Below are 15126 nucleotides of genomic sequence, written 5' to 3'. Positions count from 1 at the left end.
AACCACCCCTTTAACGCATTTTAAATCATATTTGAATAAAGGGTGAAGATGTCAATTTTCCTAACCCAGACATCACTTTTGGACACTACTGTATGGCAGTTCATTGACTTTCCAGCTGATCTTTAAACCATGCGCAAAAAGCAAGCCGCTTTTATAAGGATTGCAAGCTTCCCTGGAGTTGTTGGAGCTTTGATGGAACGCGTTTATGCCATTGCTTTAACTATAAATGAGGAGACATATCAATTTTGCGCAATGCAAATCCATTTTAAAATAAATTAAAATAAATATTTCAATGTTTAATTAAATTATTTTATTGAAATTACATGACTGGTGTCCTGCCACTGTCACTTTTGGATGATTCAGAGGTTGAGGGTGGCCATTTTTGGGTTAACATCATCGTAGTCATTAGTTTGCAACACTAAAAGGGTTAGTTCACCCAAAAGTTGTTGTTTTTTTTTACTCGCCCTAAAGCTATCCTAGGTGTATGTGACTTTATTCTTTCAGCCAAACACAATCAAAGTTATATTAAAAAATATCCTGGCTCGTCCAAGTTTTATAATGGGAGTGAATGTACCTTAGATTTTGAAGACCAAAAGAGTGCATCAATCCATCATAAAAGTAATCCATACTATAATCACTGGCTTCCGGTAACTGCAGTACACGAGTCGATTTCCAACGGAAGAGTGACCTCGGCGTATATGGATATTTTTCAAAAACACACCCCTTTGCTTCAGATGGCCTTTATTAACCCCTGGATACGTATTAATTACTTTTATAATGGATGTGCTTTCATGGGCTTCAAAATCTGTACCATTCAAAGCTGTATAAAGCTTGACATTATAAAGCTTGGAAGAGCCAGGATAGTTTTTTTTTTTTTTTTTTTTTTTTTTTGATGTAACTCTGATTGTGTTCGGCTGAAAAAAGAAATTCTTATACACCTAGGATGGTTTGAGAGTAAGTAAATTATGGGATAATTTCATTTTTGGGTGAACTATCCTTTTAAGTGCCACCTCAGTTAGCACCTAAGAATCTGTCTTAACTAAAAATTGCTTTTAGCTTCTTTATAAATAGCTCCTAATCTTAAACAAGTCCTACTTTTAATAAGAATTTTTGGACAATTAAGTCAAAGCTTAAGCATTTTTGTTACGTTTTGTACGGCCCCCGATGTCTAACACAATAACTCAATTTCACACCCCTTACATAACTTTTCTTTGACACTGCTGAAGTGAAATCATTCCTCAAGTTTAGTTCGCCTCGCTTGCAATGCCTTTGTTTTTGCAGGTGTTTAAAGGGATGGTTCGGAGTAATTTCAACCTAGGGTCCTTTGCACCATGACCTCGAGTCAAATCACGGAAGTGACCTCGATGTCCGGGTAAGCGGTAACATGAGCCATCAGGCAAGTGTTATTTAAATAAACTCCTGATGTACTTACAAACTTTCCAATGCCTCGTTTTATGAGTACAGAACCTATTTGTACTACTGTAGAAGTTTGGTACCATTCCGGGCATTATTAGTGGGGTAATTTACAAGATACAACCTGGATCCATTTATCGCCTGCACTAAGCCATTCGGCTGATATCTCTAAATAAGCTCTAACTTTAATAATGTTCGACCAAGGGCTCGAGGGGATCATTGTTTTTTAAGACTCAGACCTCAGAACTCAAAGAGAAATGTTTGCTAAACCAGACAATTATGTTCCTGAACTGAGTTAACCAGCTTGCAGAATTCAGACGGAAATGGCAAAACAAATCAATCACAATGAAAGATCAATTGATGATTTAAATCGAGTGGGGACATGTCATCCGATCTCAACAAAAAAAGAAACTGATAAACAGATAAGATAAAAAATAAAAAAATAAAAAAATTCAAGTAAAAGACTCTAAATCTAAAGTCAAAATTGAAAAAGAGACCTTTGATTTGTAAGTGGAATTAAGCAACACACTCCGCCCATTTACTGTGCACTGACATTTATCCATGGTTTTTAAACAAATAATGTCGTTCAATTAAAGCCTGTTCAGAATAACAGAGTTACGAGAACATGAACGGATATGCAACTTTCAGCAAACATAGTACACAACAATGAAAAATGTAACGTTAATAGGCAACATTTCGGACGAGGTACTCACCTACTTTTCCAGAATTTCGCTGAATCAAAACAAGTGCAATAGGACCATCCGATTAACAAAGCCAGGCATGAGACAAGAGCATAGACAGGTCCGGAATATTTTACAGATAAAAAACTAGGCGTGAAATAACAGACAAATACATAACCACCTGAAATCGCACAGCAATCTTAAGGTCAGAGTCAGCGACAGAGTGCGCTCTGCCGGGGTTAAAGCACCGAATATCCGTGTGGTCAAACACTAAAATATAGCTTGACACCGCTCCTGGTGTACTACCATAAACACTCGCACAAATACAGAATGAAGACTGCAGAAGTCGAATGCGTTTGCCAGCCGTGTTTGAAAGTTGAAATCCCGCCCCTTGTCCACGCCAGTAGTGGTGAAATATAGGCTATCCAGCTGCATAACAGCAGCGACAGAAGTTTCAGACCAGCAGCGCCAGACCAGCACAAGAAGGCTTCTCGACCAGCAGCAACAGGACGGAAGCGAGGGGCGGAGCTTATCGTTGCACTACACATACACGTAATGTTATATGACCTGTTTTCACATGGATTTTAATCGGATACATATCTAAAATATTAAAAAACAATTTATTTTTTATTTATTTTTGTACAATAAACAATATATTTGTTGTAATTGTCATGTCAATGGATGTATACAAACACTTTTTTGTTGTTAGTTCATACTGCATTAACTAAGCTAATTAAACTAGTAGGGAAAACTTTATTTTTTTTAATTTTGAAGTAAAAAATATGTAACTGAATTGTAAAATGTTTCCCATTTGACTATTATAATATTGTTTTCTTCATGTTCATGATGTTACAAATAGCTACTTACACAGAGTATGCCCATTTAATGTCAAATATACTGTATTAAATCAAAGCAATGTCTTGAACAAGTGAAACGTGTGCATTTATATGATGGAAAATATGGTGAGTTGTCTTCTCCCTTTGTTTACTGACACATGGAATGTGGCCATTCACTCTATGGACCAGAGGAATCTAGGACTCAGGTAGATTTAAACAGCAAAGAGGAATATAAGAAATGTGCACCCTGCTGTACATTCAAGATTTTAATAAACTGTTAACTTGTCCTGTGTTTTTAATAAGGGGTTTTAAATAAAGTAACAAACCATATTCATTTAAACTTCAAAATAAACAATTTAAACCATGGCAGAGGACAAATATGTGAGTTGGGCTACGAGTTGGGCTAGTCTTCAAGGTATTTTGATTTGAATTTTCGTCGGTTTGAATTTTTTAGAACTCCCCAATGTAAGTCAATGGGATTTTTGAATGAGTTTTTTCGAGTTTTGATCGTCATTTTTAGGAAAACCGTAAGTCCGATCAGTCTGAAAAGATATAGCAACGCGAGTCAGAACAGTTTGAGTGTCTGAGCCGAGTTTGGAGTATGTGGAGTTAAAACTCTAGGAGGAGTTTGAGTTGTAAATTTTTACGGTCAGAAGAATAATAATAATAATAATAACTAGGAAAAAAAGTTTGTTGAGACAAACTTTAAGTTGGCTTGAGAAAGCCGGAACAAAAAGTTTGAAGAAGTTAAAAGTAGTTAGTTTTAAGTAGTTTGAAGTTTAAAGTAGTTTAAATTTTGATTGATAAATTAGTTAGAAAGAAAGAAATATTAGAAAGAAAGATGAGTTAGAAAAAAAAAGATTAGTTAGAAAGAAGGAAAGAAGGAAGGATTAGTTAGAAAGAAGGAAAGAAGGAAGGATTAGTTAGAAAGAAGGAAGGATTAGTTAGAAAGAAGGAAAAAAGGAAGGATTAGTTAGAAAGAAGGAAAGAAGGAAGGATTAGTTAGAAAGAAGGAAAGAAGGAAGGATTAGTTAGAAAGAAAGAAAGAAAGAAAGAAAGAAAGAAAGAAAGAAAGAAAGAAAGAAAGAAGGAAGGATTAGTAAGAAAGAAAGAAAGAAAGAAAGAAAGAAGGAAGGATTAGTAAGAAAGAAAGAAAGAAAGAAGGAAAGAAGGAAAGAAGGAAAGATTAGTAAGAAAGAAAGAAAGAAAGAAGGATTAGTTAGAAAGAAAGAAAGAAAGAAAGAAAGAAAGAAAGAAAGAAAGAAAGAAAGAAAGAAAGAAAGAAAGAAAGAAAAAGAAAGAGAAAGAAAGAAGGAACAGTGGATTAGTTGGTTAGAAAGAAAGAAAGAAAGAAAGAAAGAAAGAAAGAAAGAAAGAAAGAAAGAAAGAAAGAAAGAAAGAAAGATGGATTAGTAAGGAAGAAAGAAATTAATTAGTTAGAAAGATATATTAGAAAGAAAGATTAGTTAGAAAGAAAGAACAAAAGAAAAAGACAGATTAGTTAGAAAGCAAGAAAGAAAGATAGAAAGAAAGAAAAGTAAGATAGAAATAGTTTGAAGATAGATTGATAGATAGACATAGTTTGAAGATGATGTTGCTAGGCGGTTGCTAGGGTGTTTTGGTGATTGCTATGGTGTTGCTAGGCAGTTGCTAGGGTATTCTGGTTGGTTGCTAGGGTGTTGCTAGGTGTTGTTATGCTGTTGCTAGGCGGTTGCTAGGGTATTCTGGGGGTTGTTAGGGTGTTGCTTGGCGGTTGCTAGGGTGTTCTAGGTGGTTGCTATGATGTTGCTAGGCGGTTGCTAGGGTGTTCTGGGTGGTTGCTATGGTGTTGCTAGGCAGTTGCTAGGGTATTCTGGGTGGTTGCTAGGGTGTTGCTAGGTGGTTGCTAGGGTATTCTAGGTGGTTGCTAGGGTGTTGCTAGGCGGTTGCTAGGGTGTTTTGGTGGTTGCTATGGTGTTGCTAGGCGGTTACTAGGGTATTCTGGGTGGTTGCTAGGTGGTTTCTAGGGTGTTCTGGGTGGTTGCTATGGTGTTGCAAGGCGGTTGCTAAGGTATTCTGGGTGGTTGCTAGGTGGTTGCTAGGGTGTTCTGGGCTGTTGCTATGGTGTTACTAGGTGGTTGGTAGTTGTCACAGATGGTTACTATGGAGTTTTTATAGAGTTCTTAGCATGATCTTGGCATGATTTAGCACTTAACTAATCGCTATTAGCATGTAGCTATTCACTGCTAGCATGTGTAGCATGTTGGAAGTGCTGTTTGCTAGCATGAGTCAAAAGAGCCAAACCTCATCTCTATACGATGTTCTGATGCAGAGATATAGGTCTTGCAAAACGGTTGCTAGGGTACTCAAGTTTGGTTGCTATGGAGTTGCTTGGGAGCTGGAAGCTTTAAAATTAATAAGTTAAAAGTGGTTTGAAGTTTAAAGTAGTTTACGAGTTTTTGAGTTTTGAGTTTATAAGTTTAAATGAGTTTAGAGTGTGTGTGTGTGTGTGTGTGTGTACACACACACACACACTCAGAGTTTATGAGTTTAGAGTTTATAAGTGTATAAATGGATGAGTTTATAAGTGTACAAGTTTTTGAGTTTAGTTTATAAGTTTAAATGAGTTTTGAGTTTATAAATTTAAATGAGTTTAAGAGTTCAGAGTTTATTAATTTATGAGTTTTAGAGTTCATAAGTCTATGAATTCATGAGTTTATAAGTTAATTAGTTTATAAGTGTATGAGTTTAGAGTGTATTAGTTTAAATGAGTCTCAATGGCTCATATAGTATATAGAACGGCAGTTTGGTTTAGTCTTCAAGGTATTTTGATTTGAATTTTCGTCGGTTGGTCAGTTTGAATCTAAATTTGAATTTTTTAGAACTCCCCAATGTAAGTCAATGGGAGTTTTTGAATGAGTTTTTCCGAGTTTTGATCGTCATTTTTAGGAAAACCGTAAGTCCGATCAGTCTGAAAAGATATAGCAACGCGAGTCAGATCAGTTTAAGTGTCTGAGCCGAATTTGGAGTATGTAGAGTTAAAGCTCTAGGAGGAGTTTGAGTTGTAAATTTTTACGGTCAGAAGAATAATAATAACTAGATTAAAAAGTTCGTCGAGACAAACTTTAAGTTGGCTTGAGAAAGCCGGACCAGAAAGTTTAAAGAAGTTTAAAATAGTTTGGAGTTTAAATTAGTTTAAAGTTTAAAGTAGTTTAAAGTTTAAATTAGTTTGAAGTTTAAAGTAGTTTAAAGTTTAAATTAGTTTAAAGTTTAAAGTAGTTTAAAGTTTAAATTAGTTTGAAGTTTAAAGTAGTTTAAAGTTTAAATTAGTTTGAAGTTTAAATTAGCTTAAAGTTTAAATTAGTTTGAAGTTTAAATTAGTTTAAAGTTTAAATTAGTTTGAAGTTTAAAGTAGTTTAAAGTTTAAATTAGGTAGTTTAAAGTTAAAAAGTTGTTGGGGGTTTTCTAGTGGTTGCTAAGGTGTTCTCGGTGGTTGCTAGGTGGTTGCTAGGGTGTTGCTAAGCGGTTGCTAGGGTATTTTGGGTGGTTGCTAGGCGGTTGCTAGGGTGTTCTGGGTGGTTGCTAAGGTATTTTGGGTGGTTGCTAGGCGGTTGCTAGGGTGTTCTGGGTGGTTGCTATGGTGTTGATAGGCGGTTGCTAAGGTATTTTGGGTGGTTGCTAGGATGTTGCTAGGCGGTTGCTAGGGTGTTCTGGGTGGTTGCTAAGGTGTTGCTAGGCGGTTGCTAGGGTATTCTGGGTGGTTGCTAGGCGGTTGCTAGGCGGTTGCTAGGGTGTTCTGGGTGGTTGCTAGGCGGTTGCTATGGTATTTTGGGTGGTTGCTAGGGTGTTCTGGGTTGTTGCTAGGGTGTTCTGGGTGGTTGCTAGGCGGTTGCTAGGGTGTTTTAGTGGTTGCTATGGTGTTGCTAGGCGGTTGCTCGGGTGTTCTGGGTGGTTGCTATGCTGTTGCTAGACGGTTGCTAGGGTATTCTGGGTGGTTGCTAAGTGGTTGCTAGGGTGTTTTGGGTGGTTGCTAGGCGGTTGCTAGGGTGTTCTGGGTGGTTGCTATGGTGTTGCTAGGCGGTTGCTAAGGTATTCTGGGTGGTTGCTAGGCAGTTGCTAGGGTGTTCTGAGTGGTTGCTATGCTGTTGCTAAGGTATTCTGGGTGGTTGCTAGGCGGTTGCTAGGGTGTTCTGGGGGGTTGCTATGGTGTTTCTAGGTGGTTGCTAGGGTATTCTGGGTGGTTGCTAGGCGGTTGCTAGGGTGTTCTGGGTGGTTGCTATGGTGTTGCTAGATGGTTGCTAAGGTATTTTGGGTGGTTGCTAGGTGGTTGCTAGGGTGTTCTGGGTGGTTGCTATGGTGTTGCTAGGCAGATGCTAAGGTATTTTGGGTGGTTGCTAGGCGGTTTCTAGGGTGTTCTGGGTGGTTGCTAAGGTGTTGCTAAGCGGTTGCTAGGGTATTTTGGGTGGTTGCTAGGGTGTTGCTAGGCGGTTGCTAGGGTTTTCTGGGTGGTTGCTAGGGTGTTGCTAAGCGGTTGCTAGGGTATTTTGGGTGGTTGCTAGGCGGTTGCTAGGGTGTTCTGGGTGGTTGCTAAGGTATTTTGGGTGGTTGCTAGGCGGTTGCTAGGGTGTTCTGGGTGGTTGCTATGGTGTTGATAGGCGGTTGCTAAGGTATTTTGGGTGGTTGCTAGGATGTTGCTAGGCGGTTGCTAGGGTGTTCTGGGTGGTTGCTAAGGTGTTGCTAGGCGGTTGCTAGGGTATTCTGGGTGGTTGCTAGGCGGTTGCTAGGCGGTTGCTAGGGTGTTCTGGGTGGTTGCTAGGCGGTTGCTATGGTATTTTGGGTGGTTGCTAGGGTGTTCTGGGTGGTTGCTAGGGTGTTCTGGGTGGTTGCTAGGCGGTTGCTAGGGTGTTTTAGTGGTTGCTATGGTGTTGCTAGGCGGTTGCTAGGGTGTTCTGGGTGGTTGCTAGGGTGTTGCTAGGCGGTTGCTAGGGTATTCTGGGTGGTTGCTAGGCGGTTGCTAGGGTGTTCTGGGTGGTTGCTATGCTGTTGCTAGACGGTTGCTAGGGTATTCTGGGTGGTTGCTAAGTGGTTGCTAGGGTGTTTTGGGTGGTTGCTAGGCGGTTGCTAGGGTGTTCTGGGTGGTTGCTATGGTGTTGCTAGGCGGTTGCTAAGGTATTCTGGGTGGTTGCTAGGCAGTTGCTAGGGTGTTCTGAGTGGTTGCTATGCTGTTGCTAAGGTATTCTGGGTGGTTGCTACACACACTCAGAGCTTATGAGTTTAGAGTTTATAAGTGTATAAATTGATGAGTTTATAAGTGTTAGAGTTTTTGAGTTTAGAGTTTATAAGTTTTAAATGAGTTTAGAGTTTATAAGTTTTAATGAGTTTAGAGTTTATAAGTTTAAATGAGTTTAAGAGTTTAAGAGTTCAGAGTTTATTAATTTATGAGTTAAAGAGTTAATAAGTCTATGAATTCATGAGTTTATAAGTTAATTAGTTTATAAGTGTATGAGTTTAGAGTTTATTAGTTTAAATTAGTCTCATTGGCTAATATAGTATAGAACGGCAGTTTGGTTTAAGCCGGTCGCACACCGGACGCGCAGCTCAGCGCCGCGCAGCGCAGCGCCACGTCTTTTAAATTCGAACACATTATTCTCTATGAGAGTACACACACCGGCGGCGCCTTTCGGCGTCTGTCCGCAACGGCTCAGGACCGTGTTCAAAACCCTGCCGCGCCACACAGCGCCATTTTCATAGTTTTATATTAAATTTATATTTATGTGTCTCAAATCGTAGTTAATGTATATACGGACTTAACCCCGTGCTGCAATATACATTTAGTTTTATATTTATTTAAAGAAATCAGAAAATTGCTGATGCTAATGGATTTTCAGGTGACAGTTGTCCTAGACGTGGCGCTGCGCGGCGCTGAGCTGCGCGTCCGGTGTGCGGCTGGCTTTAGTCTTCAAGGTGTTTAGATTTGAATTTTCGTCGGTTGGTGAGTTTGAATGTAAATTTGAATTTTTTAGAACTCCCCAATATAAGTCAATGGGAGTTTTTCCGAGTTTTGATCGGCATTTTTAGGAAAACCGTAAGTCCGATCAGTCTAAAAAGATATAGCAACTAACTTCAGATCAGTTTGAGTGTCTGAGCCGAGTTTGGAGTATGTAGTGTTAAAGCTCTAGGACGAGTTTGAGTCAACAGTTTTTAACAGAAGAATAATAATAATAACTAGATTAAAAAGTTCGTCGAGACAAACTTTAAGTTTGCTTGAGAAAGCCGGACCAGAAAGTTTGAAGAAGTTTGAAGTTTAAATTAGTTTAAAGTTTAAAGTAGTTTGAAGTTTAAAATAGTTTGAAGTTTAAAGTAGTTTAAAGTTTAAATTAGTTTAAAGTTTAAAGTAGTTTGAAGTTTAATTTAGTTTAAAGTTTAAAGTAGTTTGAAGTTTAATTTAGTTTAAAGTTTAAAGTAGTTTGAAGTTTAATTTAGTTTAAAGTTTAAAGTAGTTTGAAGTTTAATTTAGTTTAAATTAATTAGGGTGTTCTGGGTGGTTGCTATGGTGTTGCTAAACGGTTGCTAGGGTGTTCTGGGTGGTTGCTATGATGTTGCTAGGCGGTTGCTAGGGTGTTTTGGTGGTCGCTATGGTGTTGCTAGGCGGTTGCTAGGGTGTTCTGGGTGGTTGCTATGATGTTGCTAGGCGGTTGCTAGGGTATTCTGGGTGGTTGCTAGGGTGTTGCTAGGCGGTTGCTAGGGTATTCCAGGTGGTTGCTAGGGTGTTGCTAGGCGGTTGCTAGGTTGTTCTGGGTGGTTGCTATGGTGTTGCTAGGCGGTTGCTAGGGTGTTCTGGGTGGTTGCTATGATGTTGCTAGGTGGTTGCTAGGGTGTTTTGGTGGTTGCTATGCTGTTGCTAGGGTATTCTGGGTGGTTGCTAGGGTGTTGCTAGGCGGTTTCTAGGGTGTTCTGGGCGGTTGCTATAGTGTTACTAGGTGATTAGTAGTTGTCACAGATGGTTACTATGGAGTTTTTATAGTTCTTAGCATGATCTTGGCATGATTTAGCACTCAACTTATCGCTATTAGCATGTAGCTATTCACTGCTAGCATGTGTAGCATGTTGGAAGTGCTGTTTGCTAGCATGAGTCAAAAGAGCCAAACCTCATCTCTATACGATGTTCTGATACAGAGATATAGGTCTTGCAAAACGGTTGCTAGGGTACTCAAGTTTGGTTGCTATGGAGTTGCTTGGGAGCTGGAAGCTTTAAACTTAAGAAGTTTAAAGTGGTTTGAAGTTTAAAGTAGTTTACGAGTTTTGAGTTTATAAGTTTATAAGTTTAAATGAGTTTAGAGTTTAAGTTTAAATGAGTTTAGTGTGTGTGTGTGTGTGTGTGTGTGTGTGTGTGTGTGTGTTCACACACACACACACACACACACACACACTCAGAGTTTATGAGTTTAGAGTTTATAAGTGTATAAATTGATGAGTTTATAAGTGTTAGAGTTTTTGAGTTTAGAGTTTATAAGTTTTAAATGAGTTTAGAGTTTATAAGTTTAAATGAGTTTAAGAGTTCAGAGTTTATTAATTTATGAGTTTAAGAGTTCATAAGTCTATGAATTCATGAGTTTATAAGTTAATTAGTTAATAAGTGTATGAGTTTAGAGTTCATTAGTTTAAATTAGTCTCAATGGCTAATATAGTATATAGAACGGCAGTTTGGTTTAGTCTTCAAGGTATTTTGATTTGAATTTTCGTCGGTTGGTCAGTTTGAATCTGGATTTGAATTTTTTAGAACTCCCCAATGCAAGTCAATGGGAGTTTTTCCGAGTTTTGATCGTCATTTTTAGGAAAACCGTAAGTCCGATCAGTCTGAAAAGATATAGCACACTTGGTCAGATCAGTTTGAGTGTCTGAGCCGAGTTTGGAGTATGTGGAGTTAAAGCTCTAGGAGGAGTTTCATATAGAAATTTTAGTCTCGGAATAATAATAATAACTAGATTAAAAAGTTCGTCGAGACAAACTTTAAGTTGGCTTGAGAAAGCCGGACCAGAAAGTTTGAAGAAGTTTGAAGTTTAAATTAGTTTAAAGTTTAAAGTAGTTTGAAGTTTAAAATAGTTTGAAGTTTAAAGTAGTTTAAAGTTTAAATTAGTTTAAAGTTTAAAGTAGTTTGAAGTTTAATTTAGTTTAAAGTTTAAAGTAGTTTGAAGTTTAATTTAGTTTAAAGTTTAAAGTAGTTTGAAGTTTAATTTAGTTTAAATTAATTAGGGTGTTCTGGGTGGTTGCTATGGTGTTGCTAGGTGGTTGCTAAGGTATTCTGGGTGGTTGCTAGGCGGTTGCTAGGGTGTTCTGGGTGGTTGCTAGGGTGTTGCTAGGCGGTTGCTAGGGTATTCTGGGTGGTTGCTAGGCGGTTGCTAGGTTGTTCTGGGTGGTTGCTATGGTGTTGCTAGGCGGTTGCTAGGGTATTCTGGGTGGTTGCTAGGCGGTTGCTAGGGAGTTCTGGGTGGTTGCTATGCTGTTGCTAGGCGGTTGCTAGGGTATTCTGGGTGGTTGCTAGGCGGTTGCTAGGGTGCATTGGGTGGTTGCTATGCTGTTGCTAGGGTGTTCTGGGTGGTTGCTATGGTGTTGCTAAACGGTTGCTAGGGTGTTCTGGGTGGTTGCTATGATGTTGCTAGGCGGTTGCTAGGGTGTTTTGGTGGTCGCTATGGTGTTGCTAGGCGGTTGCTAGGGTGTTCTGGGTGGTTGCTATGATGTTGCTAGGCGGTTGCTAGGGTATTCTGGGTGGTTGCTAGGGTGTTGCTAGGCGGTTGCTAGGGTATTCCAGGTGGTTGCTAGGGTTTGCTAGGCGGTTGCTAGGTTGTTCTGGGTGGTTGCTATGGTGTTGCTAGGCGGTTGCTAGGGTGTTCTGGGTGGTTGCTATGATGTTGCTAGGTGGTTGCTAGGGTGTTTTGGTGGTTGCTATGCTGTTGCTAGGGTATTCTGGGTGGTTGCTAGGGTGTTGCTAGGCGGTTTCTAGGGTGTTCTGGGCGGTTGCTATAGTGTTACTAGGTGATTAGTAGTTGTCACAGATGGTTACTATGGAGTTTTTATAGTTCTTAGCATGATCTTGGCATGATTTAGCACTCAACTAATTGCTATTAGCATGTAGCTATTCACTGCTAGCATGTGTAGCATGTTGGAAGTGCTGTTTGCTAGCATGAGTCAAAAGAGCCAAACCTCATCTCTATACGATGTTCTGATACAGAGATATAGGTCTTGCAAAACGGTTGCTAGGGTACTCAAGTTTGGTTGCTATGGAGTTGCTTGGGAGCTGGAAGCTTTAAACTTAAGAAGTTTAAAGTGGTTTGAAGTTTAAAGTAGTTTACGAGTTTTGAGTTTATAAGTTTAAATGAGTTTAGAGTTTAAGTTTAAATGAGTTTAGTGTGTGTGTGTGTGTGTGTGTGTGTGTGTGTGTGTTCACACACACACACACACACACACACACACACACACACACACACACACACACACACACACACACACTCAGAGTTTATGAGTTTAGAGTTTATAAGTGTATAAATTGATGAGTTTATAAGTGTTAGAGTTTTTGAGTTTAGAGTTTATAAGTTTTAAATGAGTTTAGAGTTTATAAGTTTAAATGAGTTTAAGAGTTCAGAGTTTATTAATTTATGAGTTTAAGAGTTCATAAGTCTATGAATTCATGAGTTTATAAGTTAATTAGTTAATAAGTGTATGAGTTTAGAGTTCATTAGTTTAAATGAGTCTCAATGGCTAATATAGTATATAGAACGGCAGTTTGGTTTAGTCTTCAAGGTATTTTGATTTGAATTTTCGTCGGTTGGTCAGTTTGAATCTGGATTTGAATTTTTTAGAACTCCCCAATGCAAGTCAATGGGAGTTTTTCCGAGTTTTGATCTTCATTTTTAGGAAAACCGTAAGTCCGATCAGTCTGAAAAGATATAGCACACTTGGTCAGATCAGTTTGAGTGTCTGAGCCGAGTTTGGAGTATGTGGAGTTAAAGCTCTAGGAGGAGTTTCATATAGAAATTTTAGTCTCGGAATAATAATAATAACTAGAATGTACATTTCCTGAAGAAAATGTGAAGTGGTGCTTGCAGTGGCAAAATTCGCCACTGGGCAGATGCTAACACAATTACCATGTTGTGATACCATGAGATACCACGTTTTAGCATTATTTACCACGATTTACCATGATTCTAAGATGATTTATTACGATTTACCACATTCCAGCATGATTTACTATGATTAACATGTTGTTAGAATGATGCTAGCATGATTAGCATGTTGTTAGCATGATTAGCATGTTGGTTGGATGATGCTAGCATGATTAGCATGTTGCTAGCATGCTTTTAACAAGATGCTAGCATGATTAGCATTTTGCTAACATGTTTTTAGCTAGATGCTAACATGATTAGCATGTTGCTAGTATTATGCTAGCTTTATTAGCATGTTGCTAACATGTTTTGCTAGCATGATTAGCATGTTGCTAGTATGATGCTAGCTTGATTAGCATTTTGCTAGCATAATGCTAGCATGATTAGCATGTTGCTAGCTTGATTAACATGTTGTTAGCATAATGCTAGCATGATTAGCATGTTGCTAGCATGATGCTAGCTTGATTAGCATATTGTTAGCATGATGCTAACATGATTAGCATGTTGCTAGCATGATGCTAGCTTGATTAGCATGTTGCTAGCATGATGCTAGCATGATTAGCATGTTGCTAGCATTATGCTAGCATGATTAGCATGTTGCTAGCATGATGCTAGCTTGATTAGCATGATGCTAGCATTATGCTAGCTTGATTAGCATGTTTTTAGCATGATGCTAGCTTTATTAGCATGTTGGTAGCCTAATGCTAGCATTATTAGCATGTTGCTAGCATGATGCTAGCATGATTAGCATGTTGCTAGCATAATGCTAGCATTATTAGCATGTTGCTAGCATGATGCTTGCTTGATTAGCATGATGTTAGCATTATGCTAGCTTGATTAGCATGTTGTTAGCATGATGCTAGCTTTATTAGCATGTTGGTAGCATAATGTTAGCATGATTAGCATGTTGCTAGCATGATGCTAGCTTGATTAGCATGTTTGCTAGCATGATTAGCATGTTGCTAGCATGATGCTAGCTTGATTAGCATGTTGCCAGCATGTTTTTAGCTAGATGCTGTTGCCAGGTGGTTGCTAGGGTGTTCTGGGTGGTTGCTATAGTGTTGCTAGGCAGTTGCTAGGGTGTTCTGGGTGGTTGCTAGGCAGTTGCTAGGGTATTCTTGGTGGTTGCTAGGCAGTTGCTAGGGTATTCTTGGTGGTTGCTAGGGCGTTGCTAGGTGGTTGCTAGGGTGTTCTGGGTGGTTGCTATGGTGTTTTTAGGCAGTTGCTATGTTATTCTTGGTGGATACTAGGGCATTGCTAGGCAGTTGCTAGGGTGTTCTGGGTGGTTGCTATGTGTTCTGGGTGGTTGCTAGGCAGTTGCTAGGTGTTCTAGGTGGTTGCTAGGCAGTTGCTAGGGTGTTCTGGGTGCTTGCTAGAGTTTTTTGTAGTTACTAGAGCATTTCTAGACGTTGCTAGGGTGTTCAGGGTGGTTGCTAAGGTGTTATTGTTAGTTGCTATGGTGTTACTAGGTGGTTGGTAGTTGTCAAATATGGTTACTATGGAGTTTTTATAGAGTTCTTAAAATCTTTAATAACGAGTGCCTTCAGTACGGCACGAGGCCTGCGGCCTCGTGCCTATGGCCGAATAGGCACAAGCATGGAGCGATATCGCAAGGCCACGAGAGTAAAATTGCTTTAAAAAATAAAAAAAATGTAAAAAATTTTTTTTTTTTGGTTTAGGGTGGTTGCTAGGGAGCTCTTAGTGGTTGCTAGGGTGCTGAAACTGGTTGCTAGGGTGTGGCTATGAAGATTTTAGGCCATTACTTATTGGCTGCTTGATAATATAAATCCTCTGAGGGAGAGAGAGAGGGAGAGACGCAGGGGTGTCAGGCCCTTTGGAGTGGTGTGTGTGTGAAAACGTCGGTTGGGATTCAAATATTTTTAGAACTCCCCATGTAAAGTCAATGGGACTTTTTTGGCCGCTTTTTCGTCCGCTGTGCGAACATCGTACACCCGATCGCTTAGAAAAGTCATAGCACACCTCTCCTCAATGAGCCGGTCGATTTGACACCTCACTCAGGGGTCTGAGACAAACGGTGCGGGGCGAGTTTCGCGCCAA

General features: G+C 39.3%; 1 protein-coding gene across 6 annotated transcripts in view; it reads right to left on the bottom strand.

Moving 5' to 3' along the window:
- svild (supervillin d) overlaps nucleotides 1-2596 on the bottom strand; it is a 226291-nt gene extending 223695 nt beyond the window's left edge. For 5 of the 6 annotated variants that reach the window (XR_014032158.1, XR_014032159.1, XM_081393653.1 and 2 more), the window contains exon 1: nucleotides 2127-2596. The gene's annotated coding sequence lies outside the window, so the exon portion shown is untranslated. The remainder of the gene's footprint in view (nucleotides 1-2126) is intronic. The other variant, XM_081393655.1, reaches the window with a different exon arrangement.
- Between the last annotated feature and the right edge of the window lie 12530 nt (nucleotides 2597-15126).

This window comes from Scardinius erythrophthalmus (assembly GCF_964197995.2).
Source record: "Scardinius erythrophthalmus genome assembly, chromosome: 18".
NCBI classification, from domain to species: Eukaryota; Metazoa; Chordata; class Actinopteri; order Cypriniformes; family Leuciscidae; genus Scardinius; species Scardinius erythrophthalmus.
This window is presented reverse-complemented; position numbering and strand designations above follow the sequence as displayed.